General features: G+C 50.5%; 1 protein-coding gene across 2 annotated transcripts in view; it reads right to left on the reverse strand.

Annotated features, from left to right (window-relative positions):
* Gdpd5 (glycerophosphodiester phosphodiesterase domain containing 5) overlaps nucleotides 1-8,508 on the reverse strand; it is an 82,807-nt gene extending 74,299 nt beyond the window's left edge. For both annotated transcript variants that reach the window (XM_090348435.1, XM_090348434.1), the window contains exon 1: nucleotides 7,801-8,508. The gene's annotated coding sequence lies outside the window, so the exon portion shown is untranslated. The remainder of the gene's footprint in view (nucleotides 1-7,800) is intronic.
* Nucleotides 8,509-15,247: the final 6,739 nt, after the last annotated feature.

Raw genomic sequence — 15,247 nt, forward strand, 5'->3', positions numbered from 1 at the left:
GAGGTGCCAGCTGCTAGGAAGTTTACCCAGCCAAGAAGGACTGTAAGAAAGAGGGAAGAAAGTTGAGATTTATCCCCTGCAAGCACTTTGGGATTGATTGGGTCTCTCTTTGAAAGGTCAAGAACCCTGTAGCTGGCTACCTCCCCTTGCACCTCTAGCCCTGGTGGTCTACTCCAGCTACTGCTACCCCCACGCCCAGGGGGTTGCACTTTTTTCCTGGCTGGGCCATACCCTGTGCCAATTCCCCCTTCTACAGCTTGACACAGCAGAGGAATGGAAGCCTAACTATTAGTCTCTCCTTTGGCAGTCTTCTCCCAACTGATCCTCAGCCTTCTCTTAAGTTCAAATGGAAGGAAGACCTTATCAAAGAGCAGCCACTGGAAGAACGCATGTGACAAGGGTTTGGCTGAGCACATGGAAAAGGAGCCAGAGGAGATCAGAGGAGGGCTCAGCTCCCTCTCCCAGTTCTCAGCTTTACCCTCTAAGAATATTATTTGCTTTTCAGTCAAGCCAAGGCAGTCCATCCTAGTTATGTACTGGATAGGACAGACACTGATGCTGATAGAGACAAATGACTTGCAGGCAAGTGATAAAGCCAGGAGTAACACACATATTTTTTTTTTGTCTCTGAAACCTGTTTGAGCCACACTGAAATTATTGAGCTGGCTCTTGGTGCAGGTGGCTGACTTGAGTATGGTCAGTTATCGGTAAAGAATTGCACAGAGGCCTCTGATGGCCCCCGATACCTTCCCCAAGATGGAAAACAAAACCCTACAATACACCTCCCCAACATTCTTCAGTTCTCACAGGTGGGATGGGCCCCAAGTGGGCAATGCAGTTGGGTGTCTGGGTTGGAAAACAAGCAGGTCTGCACAAGGCTTCATTGTTCTGGAGAGTCTGACACTTTGACCACTGAAATAAAACCAAGCAAAACAAAATGCTTGCTGCTTTGCTTATCCCTTCCAGAGACAGGGGCTAATGGGAAGGGCCTCCAGACTAGATGTGATCCCTTCCCCCACTCAGCCGCAATCCTGGAAATCTGGCGCAGGTGTCTGAGGCAGGGAGTCCAGGGTCTGGATCCAGGCCAACAATGTGACCTTTCACCGCACAACGGTGACGTGTCAGGCACTGTGCTTTCTGTGCATGGCCTCATATCCGACAGAAACTGTTTCTATCCCCATTTTCCAGAAGAGGAAAACCAAGGCTTGAAAAAGATGTTGAGAGCATGGGTACCATGAAACCCAGTTTCACCACAAAATCTTCCCACCCTATGTTTCTCTGGACAAGGAGTTTCTGAGAGGGACAGAGAAAAGCTCTGGGTGAGCTTCTTTAGGATATTTGGGAGTAGGGGTGGATTGGGGGGTGGGATTCTGGCTCCCTTGTAGATGGGAGAAAACTTTCTCTTTGAGCTTCCTGGGTGGGAGAGTGAGATGTTCCTTTGTGGATTGTTATTGTTTTTTCAGAATGTTCAAAAGCTAACCAGCTGCAGGATGAAAGCTAGAGACCCCTCTGGCTGCAATGGGAGCAGGAAGATAAAAGAACTCAAAGCAGGCCTGTTCATTGTTTTCTGTAGGAGGTCTGGCCTCCTGGCCTGGGAAGAGTTGGGCCTCTGAGGCCTGCAGCCCCTACTTCCTCCCCACCTGCCTGTTGGCCCTCCTCCTGTCCTTGGAGAAGAATGTTACAGGCTGAGCCAGCAGGGTAACAGGAAGAGAGTTTCAAAGCCCAGCAGTCCTGTGTCCACCCTAGCCTCACTCTTGCCAGCTTCTCTAGGGACGGACCATCTTCTGAGCCCCCTGTGATGGCATTCACAGGGCAGACCTCAGTGTACCAGAGCTCAGCATCCAAAGCACTACTTCCTCCAGGAAGCCTGCCCCAAATCCCTCCCCACTCTATTCTGGCCCACCCAGTGCCGGCCCGCCTTGCTACATTCTGCATTGTCATTGCTCCAGTGGCCTTTCCTCCCTCCCAGGCTGTTCATTCATTCATGTATTTCTGTCAGCAGCAATGCTGTGCCCACAATCCATTCCAACACCCATCCCTCAGCAGGGAACAACAGCTCAAGTCCACTACGAAATAGTACTATGAAACATCCTGAGAACCATCTTACAGATAGGACAGCTGAGGCCCACAGTGCTTAGCTCAGACGCTCACTCCTCTCAATCTGACAGTGTTAGCAGTTTATCTGTTCCAAGTCTGTCTCCCCACAGGCCAGCTTCAGCAGTGGTGTCCCACTGTGGTTGAATGTGATTGAGTGTATAGAAGTAGGGCCAAAAGAATGCCACCTCCCTCCCCATTTTAAGAAGGAAAGCTTCTGCCCAGCATCTGCTGGCTGGATCCCAAATGGCCTCGCCCAACTGCATCATTTCTGCTGCCCAGGACAGAAAAGACACCCACCCAGGCTCCTGGGCATCACAGTCCTGCTCCCCGCCCTGAGCCCAGAATAAGGTCCCTCATTGCCCACTCAAGCACTACTGCTCACTAATGTCACATTGCAAGAAATCTTTCAGAGAAGTCCTCCCTTCCACCTGCCATACCCTCCCTCCGGCTTCACTCACTGAGTTCTGCGAGGGGCTCCTGAGTCACTAATTCACAAGGCCAATGAGGGAGCAAGGCTAGAGGGAACTGATAGAGCCATCTGTGTGCCAGACCTCAGCGGGCAACTCTCCCTTCATCTTCTTAAGCCCTCACAGACTGTTATTACCAGTCTAGTTTTTAGTAAAGAAACAGGTGCAAACATTGAACAACAGCGGTCCCGGGTGGTCCCGGGGCAGTTTGTACTACCTCCCCTGGCTACTTCGTGCCAGATACACTGCCTGGCACTTGGAGTGGAGATGGAAGAGACTAATCCTGCCAGGCTGGCAAGGACAGTACCCCGCCTCCTTCCTACTGCAGTTGGCAAGTGGAAGTTACAGATCTATCAGTACAGCAAAAGAGGGTTGGGTGCCACCTGCTTGAAAGGAGTCTTAGAGGTTTCTCAATAAAGGTGTCTCCAGGCCTCACAGGACTTTGCTGGCCTGGTCTCTCTACTAGAAGCCACCACAGAAGAAAGGACAAGCTGTGGCCCACAAAACTTTGGGCCTGGTGTGTACCTAGAGGTAGCAAAAGGAGCTGACGCTGCTACTCAGCCAACTGCCTTGCCAATAACTCCTGCAGTGGCCAGGCTAGCCAGCCTCCAGTTCTGCCAACTTGGCTTGGCCCAGGCAGCTCCCAATCACAGCTAATGACCATGCTGCCTGCATCCCAGGCCAGCGCACTTCTTTGAGTGACCACAGTGCCTGTTGGTCGGACAGAGGCCAGGTCAAAATCACAGCTGCGTGTTACACCACATCCTCTGGCCCTATGCTATGGTCTCCTCCTCCTGCTGCCAGGGTCATGAAGGACACTGTGGAAGGCAGGAGATGCTCACCATGGATGTGGACAAATGTGACCACAGGGAGGGCTGATTCACCACAGGTCACCTGCCAGCCAGTACAGGGCCCAGGGCCAAGGGTTCCTTTTCAGGCCCCATACTTGGGCCAGCATTTCCCTTCTCTAGCCTTGGGAGGAAGGCTCCAGGTTCTTCTCATGCAAAGAATGCTTTCAAGGTACTGAATGGAGTGCACATAGACTATCTCCTAAAAGCCGGGGGCCCTTGAGGCTCACACCTGTAATCCTAGCTACTCAGGAGGTTGAGATCTGAGGGTTCCAGTTCAAAGCCAGCCTGGGGGTGAAAGTTCAAGTTGTGAGACTCTAATCTCCCACTAACCACCAAAACCCAAAAGTGGCGCTGTGGCTCAGAGGGGTAGAGCACTAGCCTTGCACTAAAAAGCTCGGAGACAGCCTTAAGTTCAAGTCTCAGACACACACACACACACACACACACACACACACACACACACACACACAATATCTCAGAAAAGCTCAATGGCTGTCCATTCATTGACAGAGAAAAGCACAGATTGCCAACTCAAAAAGATGCAGATTGACTTCCTGCTCTCTACAGTCTAGCTATGTGACCTTGAGCAATACAATGCACTTCTCTGAGTCCCAATCTCAGGCAATGACAGTAGCTACTTCCCAGAATTAATGTGAATAGGAAGGTCTCTAAAGTACTCAGTATATTGTCCAGCTCATAATAAACATGCAAGGGTATTAACTATTGCTAATATCATTGTTATATTATTACTAAATGTAAAGGTGCATTTTACAAACTGTAGAATGTTGCAGAAGGTAGGGAGGTATTATGACTATTCCTATTAAATGTTAAGAGATGTAGAAGGGCCATGCTTAGGTAAGTGATGCAGAAATGTTTGTGGGAGAATGTGACACCCAGTCAGGCTGAGGCACACAAGAACGTAAACAGGTAAGAGGTGTGCAAAACAAGAGGCACTCCCCACAAGCACAGGGACAGTAGTAAGGCCACATTTATGTATTTAGAAGATGATGGTGGACTCCAAGCCTGAGGCCACACAGTGGATCTAGTGGGCAAGGACTTGAATGATACAACCAAGGGCCTGGCCTGGCTTGCCTCTTGCAGAGGAAGTGCGGGGAGCTATAAAGGCCTCTAAGGGGGAACCTCCCTGATGCTCTCTGAAACCTGAATTCTGGCCCACATTCCCATGTGATCGCTCATGCCTTTTCATCTCATTCCTCACTGCTAACCCAAGAAACTTAGCCCCACTGTCGCTAACCTGAGTCTTTCCCATGTGTTTACCGTACCTTCCCATCTCCACCACCCCTGGCCCACTCTGTGCTGCATGCTCATGGGGAAGTGCCTCTTTGCTAAGAATAATTGGGGCTGTGTGCAGTACACAGGTAACCTTCTAGAGAAGTAGGTATTGCTATGTTAATTATACAAAGAGGGTAGTCAGGCTAGGTGGGTTCAGGTGTCTTGTCCCCAGGCTCTCAGATAGTAGAACCAGAATTCAGTCTCTTACTCTATGCAAGTTCTAGTCTAGACACCACCCCCCTCCACCAAATATTTTCATTACTATAGTCCCTGAGTCTCCCCCACCACCCTCCTACACTTTATCCTCATCCTTACCTGCTCTCCCCACCTCTTTGGAAACAGAAGATCACCAAGTAGCTATTGTTTATTATAGATCCATCTGGCCTTTAACAGAAGAAGGTTAGCAACGGGCCACTCACTGCCCCGCGCCTTCCTCTATACTCACTCTTCATCCTAGACTAACCACATATACAGGAACCATTCCATGCTTCTACTGAGGGTCAGCAGCTTGAATGAACACAGTTATTTCCCTAGCCTACCTCTCAGTGATAGGAGCAATAAATTATTCAATATACCTAGTACCTTGGGAAGCCAAACAATGGGCCCAAAGGAATGCATACCAACTCTCTCCTCCATGGCACCCCCACAGGAAGCCACAGGGATGTGTTATTGTCAGAATCCAGGAGTCCCTTGCAAGGGTCCCTAAGCAGACTGCAAGACTGTGAGACTAAGAGAGGTGGCCCAGTGAAGTCTGACCTATACATAAGCCTGAGCTCAGCAAAGTCAGGTCTCCCAGCCTGCAAACAGTAAGTAATCTGCCCTCTCATTTCAGGCAAGTCTGAGAATTTCCCAGACTTCCTGGTCAAAACTCCTGCTTCCTTTTCTTCATAGGGAAGGAAACATATTTGATCAGGCACGGTATATCTCTGTCTCCGCCCCTCCTACAGTGCTCAGATGCTCAGACTCCAACCCAAGTCCTTGCACATACTAGGCAAAACTACTACTGAGCTACACCCTCAGCTTATTATCTCTTTAGACCTTATCTGGGTAACTTCCAAACCACGTGGTAGGCAGTTGGCACCCAAGTAGTTGAAAAAGCAAACTCAGAGGTCCTGAGTAAGTGGTTTTTACCTGTGTGGTCTTCAGTCTTCCACCAAAAAAAGAAAACAGACATTAAGAACAAGCCTAGCCAGGCTCCAGTGCCTCACACCCGTAATCCCAGCTACTCAGGAGTCTGAGATCTGAGGACTGAGGTTCAAAACCAGTCCATGAGACTTTTCTCCCCAATATACCACTCAAAAAAGCTGGAAGTGGCTGTGGATCAAGTTACCACTTTGCTAGCCTTGAGCAAAAGAAACCCAGGCCTTGAGTTCAAGCCTCAGGACCAGCAAACAAAAACAAACAAAAAACAAACTTCTTTCTGAAAGTTTGCCAATAGGAAGGCCTCACTATCTGGGCAGGTAATACATAGCCTGCCTTGGCCCCCACTTTCCAAATAATGCAACCAAGAAACACCAGAAGACTCCCCCAACCTTGCTTTGCCTCACTCTAGGTTCCAGACTCTTCCTACCATACCATGAAATGAGATCACAGGTGTGAAATTAGTTCATCAAAGAGGGGCTTTGTTTAAATACAAAGATTATTATAAGGATTTGACAGAGGTAGAGAAGGGGGAATCCCAAGCCCCTTGGTCACCTCCTGGGCCCCCCAACTCCTCTAACCCCTCTAACCTTCCAGTCTGCACTCATCTGCTCCGCCTCCTAGGGGTTTTCCAAGGTGATTTTCCCTGGACTTCTGGGAGCTAGCCTAGCAAGGGTTAACTAGTCCCCAGTCAAGGCCACAGAGCCCAGACCAAGGCCATAAGTCCTCCGCCCTACCCCAACCCAAACAAGCGCCCACAGAATCCATGCCAGCCTCTTTCATAACACCTCAGAGGGCAACAGAAGGAAGCCCTGCCTGGGAATTAAGACACCTGGCACTGCCCCCAGCCCTGGCAACCTCAGTCTTAAGACCTGGAACCAACTCTCCCTCCCCTCCTGGACTAGAGGGATCTTGCAGGTTCCTCTGCCCAAGAGAGATTGAGGTCAAGCCTTTAATCTGGGCCAAAGGCTATAGGGCTGGAGGCGTGTCTCAGGCCCCAGTACCAACCACACACTCTCCCAGCAGTCTAAGGCATGGTCACTTAACCTCATCAGGAGCAGGATACTAAAATAGGAGAGGAGAGTGGGCACTTTGAAGGATGTTGGGAAAGTTTTTTCAAGCCTACTTCTGACTTAGTTACTTAGTGGCTTTAGACCCTGGGGCAACTGCCACCTCCAGGGAACAGTCCTCAGTTTCCCCATTAGTAGTATTTAGGAGGTGAGCCAGGTGTGTGCTGAGAGGCCATGTCTCCTCCAGCTTCTGCAGACCCCCTGTAAGCTCCCTAACAATAAGCAGCATCTCAGGGGTTCCAGTTTGCTTGTTGACCCTGAAGCCTGGTACTGTCAGGGACAGGGGGGGAGTCCCTACCCATCCTGGGCCCCCCGGGGAGAAAAGCTTTGAACTGGGAAGCTTCCCATCTCTGCCCTCAACTCTGGGTCACCTTCTCTGGGAGGTGAAGAGCCCAAGGAGTGAGAAGCAGGGGGAAGGCACCTCCTCAGTCTCAGACCAATGCTTAGATGGCCCAGTGCCCCACCTTGCCACTCTCAGGCAGTCTACCCACTTCCTTTCTTCTCCCACTCAGGTCAGGACGGCGCTCTTTCTCTCTTTAGATCCTCTCTGTCCTCTCCAGCCCGATCTCCAGAGCAAAAGGGAGCGGCAACCCTCAGCCCGGCTAAGCCTCAGTTTCCCCAGCGGCCAGCTCCAATAACAATACACACCATTTTCTACCTCAGGAGGTACCCTACGCTTTCAATGAAGAACCATCTGTGCAAGGGTGGGGCACGGACCTGCACACAATGGGCGCTCAATGGGTGCTCTTTCCCCCCTCTTCTCCCTTGTTCGCGCCCTCTCCCAGCCAGCTTCAGCCTCTCCGGGGACCCCTCCACGCCCTGGGCCCGCCCGGGGCCCTGCCGCGCCGGGTCCCGCTCCCGCCGCGCATCCGGGGCTCTCACCTGCAGGCTCTGCCCTCGCCGGCCGCGGGGAGGAAGGGTCCCCCGCGCCCTCTCCGGGACAAGCGCTGCTGAGTCCTTGGCTTCGGCCGGCGGATCAGCCCGGTGGCTCGACCGGGCCGCCCGGCCCGCCGTGAGACCCCTCACAGGGCGCTGGACCCCTGCCGGGGCTTCCCAGGCGCTCGCTCGGATCCAAGTCCCGAGCAGGTCGGTCCGAGGCCGCTGCAGGTTCGGTTCTCGTGGATCCGGAGGCCCGGGATGTCCGGACTCCTCTGCCCTCCCAGGGGCTCCGGCCACCTGGCGCCGACCCCGGGGCGGAGGACGCGCTGACAGAAAGGCTGGGAACGAACCTGCCACGCCGGCGGGGCCGGGGACGCCTGGCCCTGGCGCACCGGGTCAAGACCGGGGCTCGAACGTCTCGACAGTCCGCTCCGCACCGCGGGGCTGGGAGAGTCTGGGCACGAGACCCGGAGCCGGGACGGGCAGGGCAGGGCAGGGCAGGCGCCGGCGGGGAGGCGCGGCGGCTGGAGCCCCGCGGTGAAGTCTTCTCGGGTGAAGACGCGGTTCGCCCCGCCAGAGCGCGGCGGCTGACTCCGGAGCTCCCGGCCGCAGCTCCACTTCCTCCTCTTTCCGGCTCAGGTTCGCAGCGCTCAGCCCCGAGCCGCAACCGCTGCCACCCTCGCCGCTGTCATCCTCGCCGCCCGCCCCCGCCGGAGCCGCGGCCGAAGATCCGCCGAGCCCAGCCGAGGTGAGCCGAGCGAGCGCCGCCCCACGCCCAGGGGCCGGAGAGTGTGGCCACGCCCATGGGGCGGGGCCACCGGAGGCCACGCCCCCGCGGCCACGGACCAGGGCGGGGCGCGCGCCTGCTCTCCTTCGTGGGTTCTCACCCCCCCCCCCGCGCCAGCCGTCCGGCAGCAGGAGCCAATCAGAGAGTGGAAAGGAGGCGGAGCTCTGCGGAACGTGGACCTTACCTCGGACAGGGCGGGGCAGAACGGGGTGGTGCGGCTGCAGAGAAGACAATGGAGCTGCGGAAGGGACATCAAAGGGATCCGGCTGGAAGAGCTGGATTGTCCGGGGTTCAGGCGTGAGGCCTGTGATGGGCCTGGGCGAGGCAGCCTAGAGGCCTAGTGGGATACTCCAGGCTGGGGGCCCCGGGGTGGGGACCGCCTCGGTGGCGGTGCCTCGGCTGCCCGCTTCTTGCTCCTCCCCGCCTTCTAGGGCTCAGTGCGCAGAGTTGAGAGCTATGAAATATTCAGATTTTTAGGAAGCGGTGAAAAGTTTTTGAACATAAAAGAGCAGATCTCTCTGCCACACTTCCCTTTTCCTAGCGTCCTTGGCTGGAAAGAAGCATGGCAGTTTTTAAAAGACGAAATCAAGAGCCGAGGTATCTGAGGACAACACACCACAAATCGTGATGTGTCTGCGGGCTGTGGGCTCTCCCCACGCCCGCGCCTTCGTGTGGGAGCGGTGTCTTTATCCTCTATCTCCAGCACTCAGCAGACATTGGAGAGGCTTGATGTATGAATGAGTGTGCAATGTGTGGGCAATGTAAAAGCCACTAATTGCCCTGGGGAGTCAGGGGATTGGACCTGCTCAGTACAGCTTCTCTGTAAGCCTCACTCCAGTCCCATTACAGTGCGGAGGAGGCCCAAGCACAGAGAGGCCGTGTGCCAGTCGTGGGATCCTACAGCTGGCTCAAGATTCTACCCATCAATTAATCGAATTCCCGGGGCAGCTGTATGGCTTTGAAAGGTGGTTGAACCTCTGGTTCTCACCCATGGGTGGGGGGGGGGGGGGGACAAGCAATAAAATACCAGATGCTGTGGCTTAGCAGAGGGGACTGGGCAGAAAGCCAACATCAGAGGATGGAAGAACAGATAGAATAGGCACTTGGAATCAGAGAAACACCTCTGGGGAACTCTGGCCTCCTCTGGTCAGCAGAGATTATCCTGAGACAATGATGGGCAGGCCAGAAGCATTAAGCTAGGCTAAGAAGGAATGGACTATGATCTAGACAAAACCCTGGCAGTAAGGGAGAGCTTTGCTCAATGGAATAACCCAGAAAAGTGAAAGATGCCTAAAGTGGCCAGAGAGGAGGCCACTATTAGAATCTATTGGAAAGTCTAGAGAGTCAGAGGGGCCAGCCACGAAGAAGTTCAAACATTTTTCAAAGAACCCCAAACTCTCCTGGAGTTTGCTTATGATTCAGAACCTAGCAAGATGCATTTCAAGCTTTGAATAGCCCTGACTTTGGACTCACCACCTGTCAGAAGGAAAGTTTTAAAGCCACATGATGATATGAAAAAGATGGAGTTTGGCAGAAAAGCAAGTAACTTAAACACAGATCAAGAAGCACAAGATATGCATGGGGCCTGCCTGAAGAAGAAGGCTAGGGGCTTGTGGGACTTTAGCCTACAGGCTGCTGTTTCCTTTATTAGAGTCCACAAGGCAATCTGAGGGCCTGTTGGGCAGAACAAGGAAGAAACTGGGCACTAGGTAGCTCATGTCTGTAATCCTAGCTACTCAGGAGGCTGAGACCTGAGGATGGTGGTTCAAGGGTAATCCAGGCAAGAAATTCCATGAAATTCGTGTCCAATTAATAACAAAAAGAGCCAGCAGTAAAGCTGTGGCTCAAGTGGTAGAATGCCAACTTTCTTTTTTTTTTTTTTGCCAGTCCTGGGCTTGAGCTCAGGGCCTGAGCACTGTCCTTGGACTTTCTCAAGGCTAGAGCTCTACCACTTGAGCCTCAGCACCACTTCCGGCTTTTTTTCTATATGTGGTACCGAGGAATCGAACCCGGGTCTTCATGCATGCTAGGCAAGCACTTTAACCACTAGGTCAAACTCCCGGCCCCATAGAATGCCAACTTTGAGCAAAAGAAAAAAAGCTGGGCTGGGAGTTTGGCCTAGTGGTAGCGTGCTTGCTTAGCATGCAGGATGACCCGGGTTCAATTCCTCAGTACCACATACATAGAAAAAGGCGGAAGTGGTGCTGTGGCTCAGGTGGTAGAGAGCTAGCCTTAAGAAAGCCCAAGCTCAGGCCCTGAGTTCAAGCCCCAAGACTAGCAAAAAAAAGAAAAAGAAAGAAGAAAAGCTCAGGGACAGCACCCAGGCTCTGCGTTCAAGCCCTAAGTTTGGCAAAAGAAAGAAAGAGAGAGGGAGAGGGAAAGAGAGAGAAATAGAGGGAGGAAGAGAGGGAGATGAGGACGAAACGGGTGGAGAACAAGGAGAGGATGGTGAGGGGCTGATTTCCAGACTGTGGGGTGGCTGAAGAATCATCTCAGCTAGTTCCAGGAGTTGGGGGCTAGAGGTTGGTTCCTGGTAGCTCAGATGGATTGCAGTGACCTGAGCCTGGAAGATAACAATTTTGCCTGGAATAAACTTGGTAATGGTTCTCAGAGCCTCCTCCATCTGAGCTGGCAGCATGATGAAGACATATGTCCCTAGCCTGGCATTCCAGCCCCTCCATTATCACCCTCTGTCAACTCGCCAATCAGCAAGCAGGATGTGATCTGTAAGTTTCTCCATGTGGCTGCTCCTGCTGTCTTCCTGAGCCTTCATTCCCTACCCTCTTCTTTTCTGCGCTGCTTCTACAAAGGCAAGAGCCTTGAAACCAAATGGTCACCTGTCTATTTGCTGCTGAGGCTCATAGCTGGACACTGAGACTGCGTACTGAGCAGGTGCTCTGTAAACAATTATTGAACATTTCTTCTCAAGACTAACGCCTCCACCTCAGAGAAGCCTTCTGGAATACCACCCCTCTACACACACACACACACACACACACACACACACACACACACACACACACACACACATGCACTCTGCTCCTCTAAAGGGGTGAGGGTCTTGTGAACTGAGGGGACTGGTGATTTGGGGGTTACGTTGACAGTGACAGAGGACTGGGCTGACTGCAGGCGGATGGGGAAACACTAGCCTCTTCTGTGAGCCCCACTACCTCCTCTGTGCCTGAACAGTGGGGGGGCCATGAGGAGGCTTAAGGCCCTCTGTGAGATAGGCCCTCCCTGCTCCTCACAGACAGGTACTCATTTTCAGGACCTCGGTTACCAGTTACGAACAAGGCCTTCCAGCTGGGTGCTGGCAGCTCGTACCTGTAATCCTAGCAACTCAGGAGACTGAGATCTGAAGGTCGAAGCTCAAAGCCAGCCCAGGCAGAAAAATCCATGAGACGCTATTTCCAAATAACCAGCAAAACGCCGATTCAATGAGGCGGAATGTTTAGGCAGTGAGGCCTGAGGACCTGGAATGTCAGGGGAGACCACAGTCAACAGACCAATGTCAATTCTGTCATATGGAGGGAGAAAGTCAGGTGTCATGCTAAGGACAGAGGACAGGAGGACAGGGTTAGGCCAGGAATGGCCCTAACCTAGACAATAGGATCTGGCCTCTTCCAGGGCTCCAACAGGACCGTGCAGGGGGGCATCAAGCAGGGTAGTGTCCGGGACATGATATCAGTACCTTTGGACACTCATCTAAGTGTGCCAGTTTCAGGATCTACTAGGTCCATATATCCAATTTACTTCTGTGTCTCCAACACGGGGCATGGGTCACACCGATCAAGCGTTCAACGTCTTTAGAAAACTGTCTTCATTTGTCTGGCTGTGCTGCCCCCTGCTGCTCAAGATTTATTACTGCAGTGATACTAAGTTCAAAACTTGTAGCTTCAAGACTTGCTTTCATATCTAAAAATTGAGAACCGAAAAGAACTTCTACTTATATTGCTTCTATCTAGTTGTCATTTACATTATTGTAATTTAACATGGCTGCATTTAAAGTATTTGTGTTTAATTAAAATGATATTTAATTTTTAAAAAAACAAGCACAATAACATAATGAAAAAAAATGATTTTAAAAGATAGCTTTCCTTTTCAAATAACTGTGGCTGTTCTGCTTTGCTACCAACAAAAGCTCAAAAAGTGTTAGTTTCTGGGCCAGGAGTTTGGCCTGCTGGTAGAGTGCTTGTTTTACTTGCATGAAGACCCGGGGTTTGATTCCTTGATACCAAATACATAGAAAAAAAAAAAAGCTGGAAGTGGTGCTGTGGCACAAGTGGAAGAGCCCTAGCCTTGAGAAAGCCCAAGAACAGTGTTCAGGCCCTGAGTTCAAGCCCTAGGACTGGCCAAAAAAAAGTGATAGATTTTTGAGAGTTAAAATCGGAAACCCTCTCAATAAAAATTTCATGCACTAAAATGAGACTCGTGTTTAGAATATATCTTTTACTCAAGTATAATGTTGTAACACTGCATATTGTTCCATTAGGAAACGTTTAGGCAACTCTTCCAGATATTAAGAACTTTCAGTCTCTCTCTCTCTCTCTCTCTCTCTCTCTCTCTCTCTCTCTCTCTCTCTCTATATATATATATATATATATATATATATATATATATATATGTTCCCCTTTGGTTCTATTTGAACTTGAGGCCTATGGCTGATGTTCTACTACTTGAACCACATCTCCAGCCCAGATTTTGTTGGTTAATTGGAGACAGAGTTTCACAGATTTTTTTCCTGCCTGAGCTCGTTTGAGCAGTGATCCCCATATCTTTGTTTCCTGAGTTTCAAGGATTGGACCTGTGGCATATGGAAGCATATATATATTCACATTCAGATTTGGTTTACATCTACAATACTAGCTGCTCAGGAGGTTGAGATCTGAGGAATGTGGTTTGAAGCCCTGCAAGGCAGACAGATCTGAAAGAGTTTTTATCTCCAATTAACCAGAAAAATGCTGGGAAATAGAGAAGTGAATCAAATGTTAGAGCAACAACCTCGAGCAAAAAATGCTAAAGGAAAATACTCTGTCCTGCATTCAACACACACACACACACACACACACACACACACACACACACACACACCCCACATTCAGTAATGTCATCACTGATCACACCAGAGACATCTTTAAGTGTTAGGAAGTTGTCAAGCTCACAGTGATAAGCATAAGTTTTCCTAAATTCTAATTTTTCTTTGAAAGCTTGAATTTTATCATTAACAATAAATGCTACCAACTTGCTGGCAACATGGCAGATGTATTTTATTCTCTGTGTGCGCATGTGTACGTGTGCTCACACGTGCACACCAATCCTGAAACTTTAACTTAGAGCCTGGGTGTTGTCCTTGAGCATTTTGTTCAAGGCTAGTGCTCTGCCATGTGAACCACAGCTCCCCTTCCAGCATTTTTGGTGGTTAATTGGAGATAAGAGTCTCATGGATTTTCCTGTACAGGCTGGCTTCAAACAATCCTCAGATCTCAGCCTCCTGAGTAGCCAAGATTATAGGCTAGAGCTCCCAGTGAATGCCCAGCTATTGTATTCATTTTTGAGAAATAGTCTTCCAGACACTCAAGTCTTCATAGCCATAATTCATCTGTCAGTATTTCTCTCAAGCAAATGTTCCTTGAAGAAGTGGCCAGTTGAATTCACAGTTCAAAGAAGGCACAGTGCACAGTCACAGTATTGTATATGGAGTGACCAAAGTATTTTATAATAGTCCCTATGGCATCCGGTAGGATATGAAAAATATTTGTGGGGCAGGAGATGAGGCTCAGTGATGGAGCAAGTGCTTAGCACCTGAGGCATCCCCAGGAAAATACACACACACACACACACACACACACACACACACACACACATCTCAGATCTATGTTGTACTGTTAGAAAACTGACACACTAGCCTAGTCCAAATGTCTATTTTTTCCTGTACTATGCTGGGCCTGGAGTTTAACCTAATGGTAGAGTGCTTGCCTAGCATGCACGAGGGACCCGGGTTCAATTCCTTGGTACCACATACATAGAAAAAAGCCAGAAGTGGTGCTGAGGCTCAAGTGGTAGAGCTTTAGCCTTGAGAAAGTCCAAGGACAGTGCTCAGGCCCTGAGTTCCTGGCCCAGGACTGGCAAAAAATAAAATAAAATAAAAAGTACTATGCTTTGGTTATTTGTTTGGACTTCATTCTCATGCCAAGAACTCCACGGACAAGGTTTTAAAAATCAGTCAAGCTTTTGTGCTGTTCTTGAGTTAATTCGCTCTTATATAAGCTAGCTTCCAGGATTTGGTTAAATACACACATTAGAAGCGAGGATAATTTGAACCATACATGAGGTTATGGTTGAACAGCCACAGTCATAATCACTAATTGTGTCTCATTCGTACCCTTCCCTCTCTTCCCAATATCTTTTTTTTTTTTTGCCAGTCCTGGGCTTGAGCTCAGGGCCTGAGCACTGTCCTTGGACTTTCTTAGGGCTAGAGCTGTACCACTTGAGCCTCAGCACCACTTCTGGCTTTTTTTTTCTATGTATGTGGTACCGAGGAATCGAACCCGGGTCTTCATGCATGCTAGGCAAGCACTTTAACCACTAGGCCAAACTCCTGGCCCCCAATATCTTTTTGAATCAAATGTTTGAGGAAGAGTAGAAGGACTTCCTGCTAGCCTC

This window comes from Megascapheus bottae, chromosome 16 (genome assembly GCF_031878675.1).
Source record: "Megascapheus bottae isolate mThoBot1 chromosome 16, mThoBot2.hap1, whole genome shotgun sequence".
Taxonomy (NCBI): Eukaryota; Metazoa; Chordata; class Mammalia; order Rodentia; family Geomyidae; genus Megascapheus; species Megascapheus bottae.